Source organism: Myotis yumanensis, unplaced genomic scaffold (assembly GCF_028538775.1).
Source record: "Myotis yumanensis isolate MYYU_CA2020_CCGP unplaced genomic scaffold, mMyoYum1.0.hap1 SCAF_7, whole genome shotgun sequence".
Classification (NCBI taxonomy): domain Eukaryota; kingdom Metazoa; phylum Chordata; class Mammalia; order Chiroptera; family Vespertilionidae; genus Myotis; species Myotis yumanensis.
Genome location: NW_027223758.1, coordinates 83441605 through 83457143, shown reverse-complemented (window position 1 = coordinate 83457143; position 15539 = coordinate 83441605). Strand labels below are relative to the sequence as shown.

At 56.9% G+C, this 15539-nt stretch overlaps 1 protein-coding gene across 5 annotated transcripts in view; it reads right to left on the bottom strand.

The window, feature by feature from the left end:
* The window catches only part of CTIF (cap binding complex dependent translation initiation factor), a 238165-nt gene that overhangs the window by 45181 nt on the left and 177445 nt on the right, over positions 1-15539 (bottom strand). The window lies entirely within an intron of this gene.

Sequence of the window (15539 nt, the reverse complement as noted above, 5' to 3'; positions counted from 1 at the left end):
TGGGTCAGTTTCACATGGCTGAGGACATGCCCGAAGTCGAGTTTAGGAAAAATAGCTCTGCTGCTAAAATTGATGTTTGGAAGCCACTGGTGTGTCGTGAGCACACACAGTGGGCTCAGAAGCCAGACAGGGCTGGATGATCTGACTCCCACCCAGCCTCGGAACCGGGCCATCCCCAAGATCTCCCACAGTCTTCCATTCTCCATGTAGGAAAGGGTGACAGGGCTGTTCACCATGAGAATGACAGTCGCCAGGGCAGGGGAGACACCCTGCTTCCCAAGTCGGGGACTAAGGACATCCATGCCAGGTGTGATGGGGCAGTCTGTCTGACCTCCCCCACTTTGCCAGTGTGTGGCGGGAATCAGAGCCAGGCAAGGGTGATGGTGTCCCTGAAGAGAGAAGGTAGAAATGTGGGTGGTACTGATGACAGGTGACTGAACCAGAGCTGGCAACAAGGGTGGGGGGCCCTCTACCAGGAGCTGATGTTCCACCTAGCAACAATCTCACAAGGTATTTCATTTCCTGGCTAGACTGGAAGCCCTTTGATGTCTTTCTCTGTTCTTTGCCTCCCTCATGTATCTGGCAGGAAGTAGAGCTGGGGATAAAACAGCAGTGTGGGACTCTTGTTGACTTGATTTGAGAGGAGGCCTTCAAGGTATTTCTGATGCTGGGAATGCTCACTGAACCACTGGAAGAATTGGGGAAGAAAAGTCCATCTTGTTTCCAGGCAAACCAAGGGGCGCCACCGCACTGAGCTTTGCTCACCAGGGCTTGGGGACACCCTTCCTCTGGGCCTTGAGAAGCTGGCTCACATGCTCATCCTTCAAGCTCCTGAACCTGTCTTCCCTCCCAGAGGCCTCCACTCTTGTTCCTGTCCATCATGGTATCTCGTTCACTCTTCGTCACAGCATGTACCAGATTTGGAAGGACACACGTGTTGGTGTGTGTGCTCAGTGATGGCCTCTCCCACTTGGGCCGGCGACTAGGACACGGTGCATTCTCAGCAAGTATTTGCTGGGTTAACCGAATAAATAAAGGGGGGACTCTGAGGCGAGGGCAGTCCTAGGGAGGAAATACTGTTAAGGCTCAGGGTCAGGCGTCTTCTGGTCCCTCTCCTCAGAGGTGACCTCCCTGCTAGACCCAAGCTTGGCCTTGGAATACGGTCAGAGAGGGCATGAGCAGGGATGATTCTGGACTAGGCTGTAAAAGGCAGTTTTTTGTTGTTGTTTTTTTAAGGAAAAAGGGTGGATGCTAGGATGCGAATGGTTCCTCATCAACATGGAATCTGACACAACCGAAGAGAGGAGAGGGAGCTCTGAGATCGGAAAGGGTGTGTTGTCCTTAGTAAGACATGATCTCGTGAACAGACAAGAAGACCGGCCATGTGGGGGATGTGACCTTGGGGCACACTGTTCACCTCACTGGCCCTCAGTTTGGTCATCCACAAAATGGGGCCAATTACACGTGTCCCATCAGGCCCAGGATGGTGGTGAAGACTAAATGAGGCGATGGATATGGAATCACCTGCTCTCCAAGACCAGGTGCCTGGTCTTGATGGGTGGATACCATCCCTTGTTCATCAGCCCCGTAAAATCCAGCTCGATCCTGACATTGCACAAGACAGACGATCCAACAGACACTTCCTAGACTGATCCCTGTGACTCAGGGCTGCCAGTCAGCACAGTCACTTCCTCTCCATTGCCCAGCGCCTCCTATGAAGCCACAGGCCGGTTGGTGGGAGAAGGAGCCAGCGGCTAGAACAGGTTTGTCTAGTCTCGGCATTATGGACATTTTGGGCTGCATTATTCTTTCTTGGGGTGGGGGTGGGGGGCTGCCTGGTGCACTAAAGATCTCAACCCTCTCGATGACAGCTGCAGCCCTCGACTCTCACCCCCAGTTGTGGAAACTGAAAGTATCTCCTGACCTTTCCAAATATCTGTGGGGGGCAAAGTCACCACCAGGGGAGAGCCACTGCCTAGAGCGACAAGCTCACACTCCTGTCCCCGTGGAGCACTTCTTAGAACACAGCAAGACGCGGGCACTTGAATAACACCAGGGCCAGTGCAGTGAGGGGCTCTACCGTAGGCCTATGAGGGGTGCCCCCGAAACGGCCTTTAGAAACCAGAGGGCCTCGTAGGCCACACACCTGCACACCAAGCAGCTGCTTCCCGGACTCGGCACGGAGCTGGCCCTCACCCAGCAACACAGCTGGTCGGCGTCCACCACCTGTGCCTCCGTCCGACCCGGACGGTGGCCATTTTCCCTCTTGTGGATTTCAGACACGAGAATGATGGCTTTTAAAGACAGTGTGAGCCCTTCTGTCCGATGATCCCAAAACCCAAAGGGTAAAAATACATCGTGGGCTCTGGAACTGACAGCTCTGTGCCTAAGCTGTGATGTCAGCACCATGAGCAAATTATCTTCCACCAGCCTGACTGTATTTTTAAATGTGAACAGCTTAGCACACTTAACACTACTTATTTGGGGGTACCTTGGACAACAGATAATTCAGCCGCATTTACCAGATGACACCGACACATGCCGCCCACATCAGTGTCCCCAGATAAAAATAACGGCCAGCCTGCTCACAGGTCTGCAGAGAGGAAGGGCAGGAAAGCGGAGGGAGGGACCCGCGGTGTCTGGCACCTTCTCACCCCCCTGCTGGCCCCTGGGGCGCTGGCTGTGCTGCGGGCAGAGGAAGTGTTACCCGGGGCGACCTGCGATGTTCTGACTGTGAGAGGAACGGGAACGGAGAGGCCTGAATGGTCTGCCTTCGTGTGCCACGGGCTCTGCCCACCACCGAAGGCTCTGCTGCCTTGGAAAACACCCAAAGAGGGTACAGAGAGCACCATGAGGGCATGGGCAGCCCTCTGGCCTGCTGACCCCCATCTGGAGAATGGTTCCTATGACGTGTCCTACGGCCTCTCACAGGGACAATGAGATCCAAGTGCCTGATTCCCATCCCATCATCCATCCCTTCCTCCCTCCATACGTAGATGTTTGTGGGTGCACTTCTCTGTCAGGTGCTGGTTCTAATGCGACATACACAGAATCCGTGCCTCTCTCCCTTTCTGGCCCCCTCAATCCCTCCACCCACAGGCGTTGGTGGGTCCGCTCTCCATCAGACACTGACTCTAATGCGGCACCCAGGGGCCTGGGAGAAGGAACATCGAGCCTGCATCCCGAGCTCTGCTGAACAGTCAGGAAGACCTACTGGGTTGGACAGATTCCGGGTCTGACAGGCACCCCCAGAGGGCATCGGCTTCAATTCCGCCTGCTTTCAATCAGCCTCGGCGGATGCTAAGGCTGTCCTAGTTTTACAGCTGTTCTAGGAAGAATGTCCCAAACTTCTCTCCCTCTGCTTCCAAGTTTTCTCTCTACCCACTACCCTTAGCAGTTGGCTACTGAAAGGTCACCCCTGGCTCAGCCAGAGCCCCTTCTCAGGGACCACCAGCCAATGCCCACCTCCTCCTGGCCTGAGGCCCTCCCCATCTTGGGGGGCCTCCTGGGGTCAGGGGTTGCTGGCTGGGAGCGGAGCCATGGACGTTAGCTCTTGAGTCTCGGTGTCCTGACACCCAGTTCTTCCCTTCACCCTGCCTTTCTATCACGGCCGTGCTAGGATGCTGGCTGATTCCTTGTCCGACACGACTTAAGACTGAGTGCTTGAAAGCTTTCTGCCTGGCTGGGAGGAGCACATCTGCTGAAGGGGCAGCAATAATTGTGAGAAGTCCTCTCTGTATGTCTCCAGGAGGAAGGAGCTGGGAGCAGGGACCGAACTGGGGATGAGAGCAGGGAAAATGGGGTAGGGCGCCTGTGGCACTTCTGTGGGGGCTGAAAGCCACCCTTGTGCCACTAGTCAGCAGGCCCAAAGGATCTTGAGGGTACAGGTGCCACCCTCTCTACTTGGTGATGGAGCAGGAGAGGAGGTAGTAGGGGCAAAGAAGACCCCCAACTCAAGTCTGCTCAATGGCTAACGCCCATGTGGCCAGTACTGTGCAGGCGTGGGTGGTGGGAGCCCGAGGCTTCTGCTCTGCAAGGCTGGGCGGGGTCGGCCATGGCCAACTGGGGGTCAGGCTCTTCTCACAAGCCCTTCCTCGTTTTCGTGAGGGCGTGGCTGGGCCCAATGGCACTCAAACCTACTACCGGCGGGGCCGGCTGGCACTGAACTTCTCCACGGTTCCTGCTTGGGCCTTTCCAGTGACCTCAGAGAAGTCTTCGGGAGCAGTTTTTAGGGGAAGTAGATAAATGAGGAGGAACTTCAGCCACGCTAAGTATTAAAAAGAAAAGGGAGGGGCAGGGGGTCCGAGAGCTGCCGCGGGAGCCTGTGGCCGCACTGGGCATGCCAACCTCCTCCAAGGTATTCTGTTTACTGGGAGATCGTCATGGAGGCAGGAAACATTTTGTCAGAAATACCGAGCACAAAATATAGTGGGCGCTAAATACTTAATCTTATTGGCACCATCTCCAGAAGCCCAAGTTGTAAATGGCTGTGGGGAAAAGGTCTGGGTTATATAAAGAAGCATCGAGCAAAGATAGCCCCAGGCGCCCATCCCAGGCGCTCTGTCAGTTTTCCGGAAGCTGAAATTCAAGCCTCACCAAGGAATGAAATGATAAAATGACACCATTCTCCCATGAAACGTCCAGAGGGTTGGAGGCGATGGGGCTGTGGCCTGCCCCCCCCCCCCCCCCCCCCCCGTTTCTCCATAGTGGAAGTCTCCGCGTTTGTAAGCATCATTCATTGCCTCCTTGGGGCCAACCCTTTGCTGGCCGGGAGCAGGACCCTGGGGAGGCGTTGGGGGGCCCGCAGGCTGTCCCCTCTGCTTGGCCAGCAGTGACATGGGGGCTAGGGCACCGGGCATCGGTCACCCAGTCATGGCTCTGGACAACTGAGAACACAGGTTCTGCTCTAAAGCAAGTGGCCCTTTCACCATCTACCTTCCTTCCCTGCGAGCGCCTCGGTCTCTTGGCTTTAAATGTCACCTAAGGGTGCTCAGTGGTTTATTTCTATCCACATGGCCCTCCTAACGCCAGACTCCACCACCCCATCAACATGTCCACTTTCTATTATGCCCAATGGAGAGCTCTTGGTCCTACCTCCACACGTGCTGCTCCTACACTGTCCACCCCAACTCTGTAGGAGGCAACCCCTTTTCCAGCTGTCTAGGCCCCAAACCTGGGGTCACCCTTGACTCCAACAGTCTCTCTTGCATCCACATCCCATCCTTCTGCAAACCCTGTTAGTTCTTCCATCGAAGCTGATCCAGACTCAGATCTGTCACTCCACCTTAATCGATTGCCGCCAGCCCTCACTCAGACTCCCCTACAGGCCTCAGGCTGGCTTCCCGCATCGACCCCACCCTTTCAGACTCCTCAGCCTGTGTGATCCTATGAAAACAATCCCTCCCTGCTCAATACCTTCTGAAAGCAGATGCAACCTCCTCACAACAGCTTGGGATGCCACAGGTCCCTGCATAAGGTGGGCCCTGCCGTGGCTCTGAACTGACATCCCCTGGCCTCCCTGCTCTTCCTCCACGAGGCAGGCACACTCCTGCCTCAGGGCCTTTGCACTGCTGTTTCCCTTTGCCTGGGATGTGCCCCCAGAGTTGCAAAACTCACTCCTTCATGTCTATCCAAAGGTCTCCTTGGTGAGCCCTTTCCCAATCCTCCTATTTAACACGGGACCCTGACATGGCCTGCTTCATCGCCCCCACAGTCTTTACATAATTTACTTACTGACTCATCTATTGCTTGATGTTCATCATCCTTCCTCGGTAGAATGGAAGGTTGAGGGGAGTAAGCTGTTTAGTCTGTTTTGATCACTGCTGAGTCCCACCTGCGCCCAGGGCCCAGCCCAGTGCCTGGCACACAGTAGGCCCTTAATAAGTAATTGTTGGATTTTGAATGAATGAAGTTGCCTAAATTTTATTAGGGAGACAGGAACAGCTCTGTGCAATGAGGCTCAGAACACCCGGGAGCAAAAGCCCAGTGCCCAGTGAGGGCACGGATGGACCACGGCCACTCGGGAGAGAGACCAGAGAGGCTCCAGGAGAGAGGATGCTGGGGAAATGGATGGGACCAAACAGGATCAGCTGGACCCAGAGAAGACACTCAGTAGGTAAGTCGGAGGAAGACAAAGCCACAACAACAAAAGCTACAAGGAAGACAGCGATGGGCTGCTGGGAGGACCTGGGAGAGGCTGAAATCAGTCTTCATCTTAGACGATCTGGACAAGCCACCAGCACATTCCTGTCTGCAAATGCTTGCTTTACAGAAGAGAGGAGATCCCCAGGCTGGGCTGGGCAGCGTGTGTGTGTGTGTGTGTGTGTGTGTGTATGTGCAGTTTTCAACCCACAGTGGAGTGGGGTGGGAGGGAGTCTGACCGGCATGGCCTCTCTCTTCTTTGCTCTGGGTCATGGTGGCCCTGCCTCTGTTCCAGAACTTGCCTTTCTCCTACAGAATGAAGAAAAGGAGCAAGTAAGGAAATGGAGTAAAGCCAGAAACCAGATGGAAAGATCACTGGGCTGAGGAGATCCGTCTTAGGTTTTAATGGGATCACTTGGGCTGCCGCGTTGAGAATATTCTGGAAGGGTGGGGCAGACGCAGGGAGGCCAGCCTGAGGCCCATGGGGGAGTCTACGTGAGGGCTGGTGGGGAACTAGTAGGGGGATGGGCAGGTTCGAAACGGGATGGCCTTAGAGGGAAGAGCTAACAGGACTTGCTGAAGGATAGGATGCGGGTGCGGGAGAGAAAGCTGGAGTCCGGGAAGGCCCTGTCTTACTGTAGGCCCCTGGGGAAATCCCGATTTCTCTCAGGCCTCGGTTTTTCCATGGGTCCTGAGTGTGGCCCTCACAGTCTGACGAGCCGGGATGCAGAAGACCTGCGGAGCTACCTGTGGACAGGTGTCTGTACGCTTCAGACAGCGCCCCCCTCTCCTGGCTGTGCCACTCTGTGAGGCTTGAACGGCGCCTTCCCCTTTGCCCCCAGGTCTGCTCAGACCCCAAAGACCAAGATGTGACATTCCTGGGAGGTTTGTTCCAGGAGCTGAGACTCCTGGGCAGATGGCGTGTGGAGAGGACAGGTGCAGGGCCGAAGGGGGACAGGGATGGGGGAAAATGGTTGGAGGAGAGCCCAAGGCCCTCCGAAGGAGAAGGTATATTTGGGAACACCAGGAGGTGGGCCAGCTCGCAGCCACTGGGAGGACGTGTTTCCCCGCACAGGCCAGGCCTGTGACGTGCCTCTCCGATTTCCAGGGTGGCGGCTGGAGGCGCCCCTGGCTCCAGCCGGGCGGGGTCTGAAGTGGGAACTTCAGAACTGGACTTGGCTGCATTCCTCTGAAATCCCCGGCCTCTGAGAATGAAAGCTGCCGGTCACGTCCTCCCCTCGCACGTCTGCTCCTCCGTGAGACCTGGCCCTGAGCCCCAGGAGCCGAGGCAGGCCTCCTGCTCCCGGCGCGTTCTCAGTCTTTCAGGAAATGTCTCCAGGCCCGGTGGGTACGTGTATCCGGGAGGTGGGGAGGTGGCGGCTGAGCTGGGCCGGGGCCAAAGGGCTCTGTGGGGTGTCCTGTTAGACTTGGCAGCCTGCCCTATGGTGACTCAAGCTTGCTAGTTGTCCCCTACCCACAATGCCCCCCTCGAGAAACCGCCTTCGTTTCCCAAGGCCCCAAGCTGCACCTTCGAAGGTCCTTGCCATCAGAGCTTCACCCATTCACACGCCCCATCTGCTGAAACTTCCTCTATAGTTAACCTTAGGCTAAGCGGCTGGTGGGCCAGCGACTTCCTCCGCCTGGGTCTCGGAAAAGGAGGGGCTGGACTCAAGCCCTTGGGTCCTCGGCCCCACACTTCTTCCTTCGGGAGAAGGGGTCATCCTTCAAGGCTCACCTCTCCCGCCGGGACCATGAGACCCTGGGAGCAGGAACTGTCCTCATTCCATTTATTTCCCCTCCTGTGACGTGTAGTAGGCAGCCCTGGGCACTGTACACAGCCTCACAGGTGAATTATACCCGGTTCTGTTTTCTCATTGCAGTCTGCTGCCCAGCCAGCTGAAAAGACTTTCTTGCCCTGAACCCCTCTGAGCATGTCCCGGTCACACGGCCCTCACCAGATACGGCCACGTGACTACATGTCGTATTTTCCCCACCAAATTAGGAATTCTGACTCAAACCAAGCAGCAAGGCTGATCTGGGTGGAATGCTCCTTATCAGCTTTTGACCTCATTTGATCCTTCCCACAGCCCCAGGTAGTGGCACTATCATTACGCCCCCTTTACAGAGGAGGAGCGTGGGCCAGAGAGCTTACAAGTATCCTGCCCAAGGCCACGCTTGCACGTGCAAAGCTTGTCTGCGGCAGAGCTGACACTCACAGCCTGGGGGTCAGGTCAGGCTCCGGCATCCACGCTCTTCACCACAGCCCCGCATTCCCGGGGGTCTCTCTCTCTCGTGATAAATGTCCAGTCTTCCCCACAGAGCTGTAAGCTTCCTGACAGCAAAACCAGCCCCCGACTTACACTCCCAACTTTGTTCTTTCAAGACCCTAACTTTAGATACCCTAGGTCCTTTGTGATTCCAGATATATTTTAGGATCAGCTTGCCAGTTTCTACCCAGAAAGCCTCCTGGGATTTTTGAGACCGTGTTGAACCTAGAGATCAATTTGGGAAGAACTGACATCTTAACCGTATGGAGTCTTTTGGTCCACGAACATGGTATGTCCCTGATTTATACTTGATTGTATCTCCCCAGAACTTCACATTAGTGCACGTGAGATGAATGGAATCAAAACACAATTCCTTTCACTATTCTCCCAAACAAAGTTCAGCTGAGTCATTGTCAGTGTGACGAGAGCAAACAGAAGGCTTGTACCCAGCCCTTCACCTACATTTATCACATCATATCACCCCCCCAGCAACCTTATGGAATATTATCATCCCCACGATACCAACAAGGAAACTGAGGCTGAGAGAGATTCAGAAACTCATTCAAGATCCACAGCTAAATGGCATTCTCCTGGGTCTACCCAGCGTCTCCCCGTCGAAGGGCCGGCTGTGGGAAGGTGGGCAGAGGGCTCTTTTGCTCATCACCACTCAGGCTCCGTCCCGGCCCACCCTCAAGTCATCACGCCTGTGTTCCTCTCAGCCTCCCTGGCATTGGTTCTCCAAATCAGCCTGTACCTCCAGGAAAATGGAGAGTCCACCCCACCCTGCGCAGCAGTAAAGGGCTCCCTTTTACTTGTCCTACCGGGACCTGTCCACGGGGGACGACATTCACTGCTTGGGGATTTATGGTGACGTTGATGAGTCCTGTCCCTAGGGTAGGGACATTTCTGTCTCTCCACGCCTGAGAGTCTCGTTGACAAAGACTGTGGCTGTACTTTCTGGCTGGCTGTTCCCACGGCTCCCTGAGCTCCTCCAGCCCCCTGAGTTCTTCCTGGCAATGCAGCCACCCAAGGGCAGGTGTGGCGGCAGGCGGGGAGCATGCTCCAGGTGTGGTTCTGGGATGCCCAGGGCAATGGGAGGAATGTCACAGGACCCACTGTCCGCCCTGAGAGCCCCCAGGTGCTCCAGGCCATTTATTTAGGAGTTTCTGAATCTCTCTAAGCCTCAGTTTCCTTGTTGGTAACGTGGGGATGACACTACTCCATGGGGTTGCTGGGGATTCAGGTGCAGAACTGAGGCCAGGGAGGAGAGAGCACTCCCCCAGACCCTGCCTACAAATATGGGACAGAGTGTGAGCTGGAACAGCACCCTGAGCACTGCTGGACCTAGGTGTCTGCCCCTCCCCAGGGGGCACAGCTGTGCTTTGTGCAGGAGGCCCTCAGAGTGAGGCTGTCCCCAAAGCTGGTGTGCCCTGGTCTTTCCTACCCTCCTCCTGAAAAGGGACAAAAACAAAAGATTAAGGTTTCTCCTCCTCCAGCCTCAAGGTCAGAGGCCAGCCATCCACTTGTCCCTGTGGGAGTTAGCACTTGGAGACACTGAAAAGGGGAGCAAGAATCCCAGGTCCTAAGAGCTGCTCCCCCAGAGCAGCATTTCAAAGGCAGAAGTGCCTGGCTCCACCCTCACCTCCTCCTGAGATCCTCCCCTTGGGGAGAAGGTGGTGGACCAAGAGCTAAAGACACAGGGCTGAGAGACCTCCCCCAGGCCCCTCCAGGGCAGAGGGAAGCAGGGCAGGGCGTGGGAGCGCTGTGGGGGAGGTTGGGGTGGGGGCAGAGAACATCCAGGAGCCCTTAATCTAAACGGCAAACGTCCTTTGCAAGAAAAGCAGACAGTGTGCAGCCAGATGCACGCCGTCTGGGAGGTGGAATGCGGAACGTGAAGAGACACACACACACACACACACACACCGCCCCTTCTTCCTTCCCAGGAAGGAGAACACTCAACCAGGAGAGGAGACCGAGAGACGGGGCTTATTGTGGTCCCTTGTGCGGACACCTGGGTGGGGGGCAGCTGTATTTAAGGCCCCTGTGTGGGGGCAGCTAAGGTCTGGAGTTGGGCTGCACAGCTCTGAGTGTAAAACCAACCTGCCGATAGAGAATTACTCCTGGTTTTTCTCTTCCCCTCCCTTTTCCTTTCCGTACTTAAGGCGTGAACCAATGTGGCCAGCCTGTGCTGAGCCTCACTCCTCCGCCATCCTGCACAGTCAGGATCCCAGTCCTCGGTCTCTGGGCTGCACTGTCACAGCTGTTCCCCCAGAGCCAGGCAAAGGCATGACTGCTGTCCAGACCCGGCCCCACCCCTGCCTCCATCGTCTGGCGGCCCAAAGTCCTCTCCGAAAGGCCCCCTCCCAGGCTGCTGGCTGAACCATATGGACTGGCTGTGGTCCCCAGCAGGACACAGGCTGAGTGACAGGGAGAGGGAGGAGGCTTAGTGCAGTGCAGGGCGGGAAGGGACTCGGAGGTCATCCGGTCCCTCCGCTGCCCCCGAGCAAAAGGCTTTATGGAGTCAGTGGTTGCCTGGGTGAAGGCTGGACGCGGCAATGGTCCTGGTGGAGAGAGGGGAAGGCTCCCTGGGCTGGGGTGTGGGCAAGGAGGGAAGGCAGCTGTGTCTGGGTCATTCCTCTCCCTTCAGAGCCCCAGGCCCGGACTCCGTGCCCAGGAATTCTGGTCTCTCGCCAAGAGCAGGTGAGGACCGAAGAGAAACCCTGACTCAGGATGGCACCTCCCACCGATTTGGGCCCATGTCCCTTCCGGTTTCTGCTCAGCACTGGACTCCAGCACGACACGCGTCATCCTCAGCACACCTGGGATTTACCAGGTGTTAGCTAGGTGCTAGGCACACGCAGCATCTCATTCAATCCCCATAACAACTCATCGCCGTCATCCGCACCGTGCAGATGAAGAAATGGAGGCACGGGGAGATAAGGTCGCTTGTCTGAAGTCGCACGGGGCGGGGCGCTGGGATCTGAACCTGGGCGGGAAGGTAGCTCCTGAGTCCAGCCAGGCTCTTACACTGCTCACTGCCCTGCCCGGGAGGCCCTAAAAGTGTTGGCCGCCCTGACCGGTTTGGCTCAGTGGATAGAGCGTCGGCCTGCGGACTGAAGGGTCCCAGGTTCGATTCCGGCCAAGGGCATGTACCTTGGTTCTGGGCACATCCCCAGTAGGGGGTGTGCAGGAGGCAGCTGATCGATGTTTCTCTCTCATCGATGTTTCTAACTCTCTATCCCTCTCCTTTCCTCTCTCTAAAAAAATCAACAAAATATATATAAAAAAAATAAAAGTGTTGGCTGATGGACGCTCAGCTTCAAGCAGAACCAAGCAGCCCACCAGTCCCAACATCAGGGGTTAATTCTGCCTGGTAAGGGGACTGGAAGAGAGACCTTCAGCTTAGATCTCCCTCTCCCCCCAACACCAGGGACGAGTCCCCTGTAGAGGAGGAAGACGAATAGGTTTTGGGATGAGGCAGAAGCTCAAGGTTCCTGGCCTAGTTATTCAAGCTCTCTGAGCCTCAGCATCATTATGCATAAAACCAGCAGGGCTGCTGTGACAATGACCTTAACCCAGGGAATGTCCTAGGGAACGCCTGGGGCCGTGGTTCTCAGCCTTGACTGCAGGTTGGACTCCCCTGGGGAGCTCTGGACAATGATGATGCCCGGGTCCCGCCCCCAGAGACGGTGATTCAGTTGGTCTGGGAGTGGCCCGGGCACCGGCATTTCCAGAGTCCCGGGCACGGCAGAGTACACAGTAGAAACCTGGTGAACAGAAGCGGCGGCGGCTGCTGACACCAAATTCTCTGCTCGTTCACGGCAAAGCCAGGGCCACAGCCAGGTTCTGAGTCTCAGGCAATCTTTTAAGAGGGCCCCCAAAACTCTTTCCCCGGGGCTTGCTCCCCGGGACGTCTGACTTCTGAAAGCCTTGTGCTCCCAGTGATGGTCTTGGAATTGGGCCAGGCTCCTCGTCCCCTTCAGAGGAACTGTGAGCTGGCTGCAGGCGAGCAGGTTCCTGAAGGATGGCAGGTGCGTGCACGGGAGGAAATTCCCCAACCCCAGCCCCAGCGTGGAGGCGCCAGGAGCCCCAGGAGTGCGGGCACCAAGGGTGGGGCTTCACGACGCACCGAGGCTGCCCGGACCTTCATGAAAGGGCACCTCAAGCCAAGGTTCTGCACGTTATTTTTCTGACTGCATCGTCACTTAAGGTCACCAGAGCCGAGTTTAGGTCGGGAGCCTGTAGGAGTGAGACAATCGATAGCCTATGCACTCCTTCTGCTTTTCTGTGCGCTTTTTCCATAAAAGAGAGGGGGGGGGGGGGAGGGAAAGGAGAGAAGGATGGAAGGAGGGGAAAAAGAAAGGAGGGAGCTAGGGAGGGAGGGAGGAAGCAAGGGAGGAGGAAGGAAGGAAAGAAAAGAGAACTCCACCCCGATGTCTGGATTTGCCAGAACCAAAGGCAAAGCTGCCCAGTGTGGACAAGCCGATGGTCACACATGCAGCAAATCGCCGAGGGCTGAGAGCTGGTCTCTTTCCAGGAATGACGGGGAGATACGGAAGGTGACCACCTCTGAAAGGTGGCTTTCCCTGATCATGTATGCAAGAGGCAGTTCACATGTACAGGCACAAGTACACATGTTCATTCTGCCCAAGCATCCTACCCTCACGGTGCTGACGCATGTTACACACAGGGGTCCCTGCAGGCAACTGCGCTGGCGTCACTCTGAGATCACCCCAACCCTGGGGTCCCACTGCCACTGCCTGAGTGGAGGCTCCAAACCACACCTCCCCACTTCCGCAGGAGGCTCCCAAAAGGGGTGCCTCGATCCTCACCAAGTCCTCCTCGTGCACCGCCCCTACTCCCCCGCCCCCCAATGCCGCGGTTCAAAATGCCGATCAGGAAACGTCACTTTCTCCTTATGAACCTTCCATGGCGCCCGAAGACCAAAGTGTCTGGCCCCCCCCACTCTTCGGCAGGATAAACACGTCCGTCCCAAACTGGGTCCAGCCCCCCGCCCTCTCTCTCTGCCCCCAATGCTCACTTCCCTCCAGGAGCATCACTTCCTTTCTTCTGCTCATTGTCCTTTCCTGCTTCTTGCCTTTGCTCATGCTCATGTTTGCCTGGAAAATGCTCCTCTGCTCACGTCTTCATGGTAGGACCATCCCAGTCACTGAGACTCCTCCCTCGTGTCCCTCTCCCTGAGCCACAGCCTCTGGTGTTCCCAAGTGAGGTCTTTCCTGGCTAGACTCCCAGCGGTCTGTGTGCGCCTCTATTCCCGCACTCAGCGTGCTGCTCTGCAGTGACGGGCTGGTCTGCGTGCAGGTGCGTCCCGGTATGAGGAGCCCCATGGTGGCAGAGGGTCCCTTCCATTTTCCCACTAGCGGGCTTCCTGGCACAGGGAAATGAATGAATCTCTATGTGGAAAAGGCCGCTGACCAGTGTGCACACAGAGCGATGTGAGGTGGACAGAGGATGCATGAGAGAGAGAGAGAGAGAACTTGTGAGAGCAAGTGGGTGAGGTCAGGCAGCCACGTAAGGCTGGTGGGAGTGTGTGCTGACTGGGTGACTGGGTCAACGTTCAAGAGGGCGGGGTGAACGTGCTGTGCTCCACTGAAGGCAGCCCGTGCAGCTTCTCTGGGCTCCCCCAGGACTGCAGGGACTCTCCAGCCGAGAGTGCAGAGCAGGTGGGGTGGGCTGGAAACTCGAGGTGGGAAGCCACAAGTTAGTGTCAGGCTGACACACTCAGCCCAGGCCAGGGCGTGCCCTGTCCCAGCTCCCCGGCCTGCACCCCACTCCCTCGTCAATTCCTGTCACCCAGTGCCAGGGACAGCCCGGTGCCCGGGTGAACTGTGCTGGTCTGGCCATCAACCAGGGCACTGGGCCTGGACTCCAGGATTTCTTGGACCTGTAAAATTTGAGGTTTGCCAACGCTTTATTTTGCTAAGGATGTTTTTAAAAAAAGCGTTCATCCATCATTTCATGAAAGAAAGGACAATGTAATGCCAAGGTAGTAGGAAGGATGCAGTCGCAGGATAATGGCCAGTCCTTCCCAGACAGGGCAGTTGGCAACCGTTCAAACCAGGCCACAGCCAGCCACACTGTGTAGCTCACCCTGCAGACCTGCTTTGCTTCGAGGCTAGCGCCCGGCCACCACTCGGCTAGGACACCCTCAGCCCGTCCCTGTGTGGGGGCTTCTGACAGGCCTGCCTCCCGGCGGCTCTTCGGGCGGAGGCACTGGCCTTTTGCAGCGAGGAGGGAAACGAGCACGTGGCCTCGCTCAGTCACGGTTAGGATTCAGGACAGGTACGTGTTAAGTGGGGATAAAGGAGAAAACGCTTTGTAATCTGGGGTATCCTGGAAAGGCAGGCCGGGGAGGGGAGCAGGCCTGTCAGGCCAAAGTTCCCCACTTTCCAATCCTGCCCCTCGCTGGCTCTGATCCCTGAGGCTGGTGGCGTGGCGGCCAGTGGAGGGAGCAGGCAGCAGCTGTCCCACGCAGCAGGCGCTGGGCATTCCTCCTCTAAGTTCCCCACGCATCCCCGGCCTGTTTATAAGGCGCAGGGAGCCAAAGAGTCTGTGTGGCCCCGCCAACTCAGCCCAGAGGCTCAGAGGAGGGAACCCAAGCCGGAGGGGAGGCCGAGCCGCCTCCCATGCCAGCTCCAGGAGCTGCCGGCCTGTCGCCTCCCAGAGCCCCTGGCGCTTGACCTGTGGCCCTCTGGGTGCCCCGAGGGCCTGGGATGTGGGCCAAGAAAGGAAAGCTGACTGCTGAGAGCACCCTGGGGGTGGGTGGCATTCATGCCCCCTGGGCACTGCACACTTTAAATAGCTCAGCTTCTCAGCCTCGGCCTGGCAGCCCTGTCACCCTGCCAGCTCCTTCCTGCTCTCTCCACACCTGATTTCTAGGTCAGAGAGGGGAGGAGGGGCGGGGAGAGGGCACCTGACTTCCTCAGGCTGCGGAGGTGAGGGAAGGAAACCGAAGTTCCCCCCTTGCCCTTCTGCAAAATCAGCTGGCCTTTACCTCCAGGCCAGGCGGGGTGAGGGGCGAGGGGCGAGGGGCAAGGGGCTTCACACAGCTCTCCCTGACTCCCCGGGGAAGTGCCCCACCCAGGCCACCTTCTACTTGAGTCAGCAAAC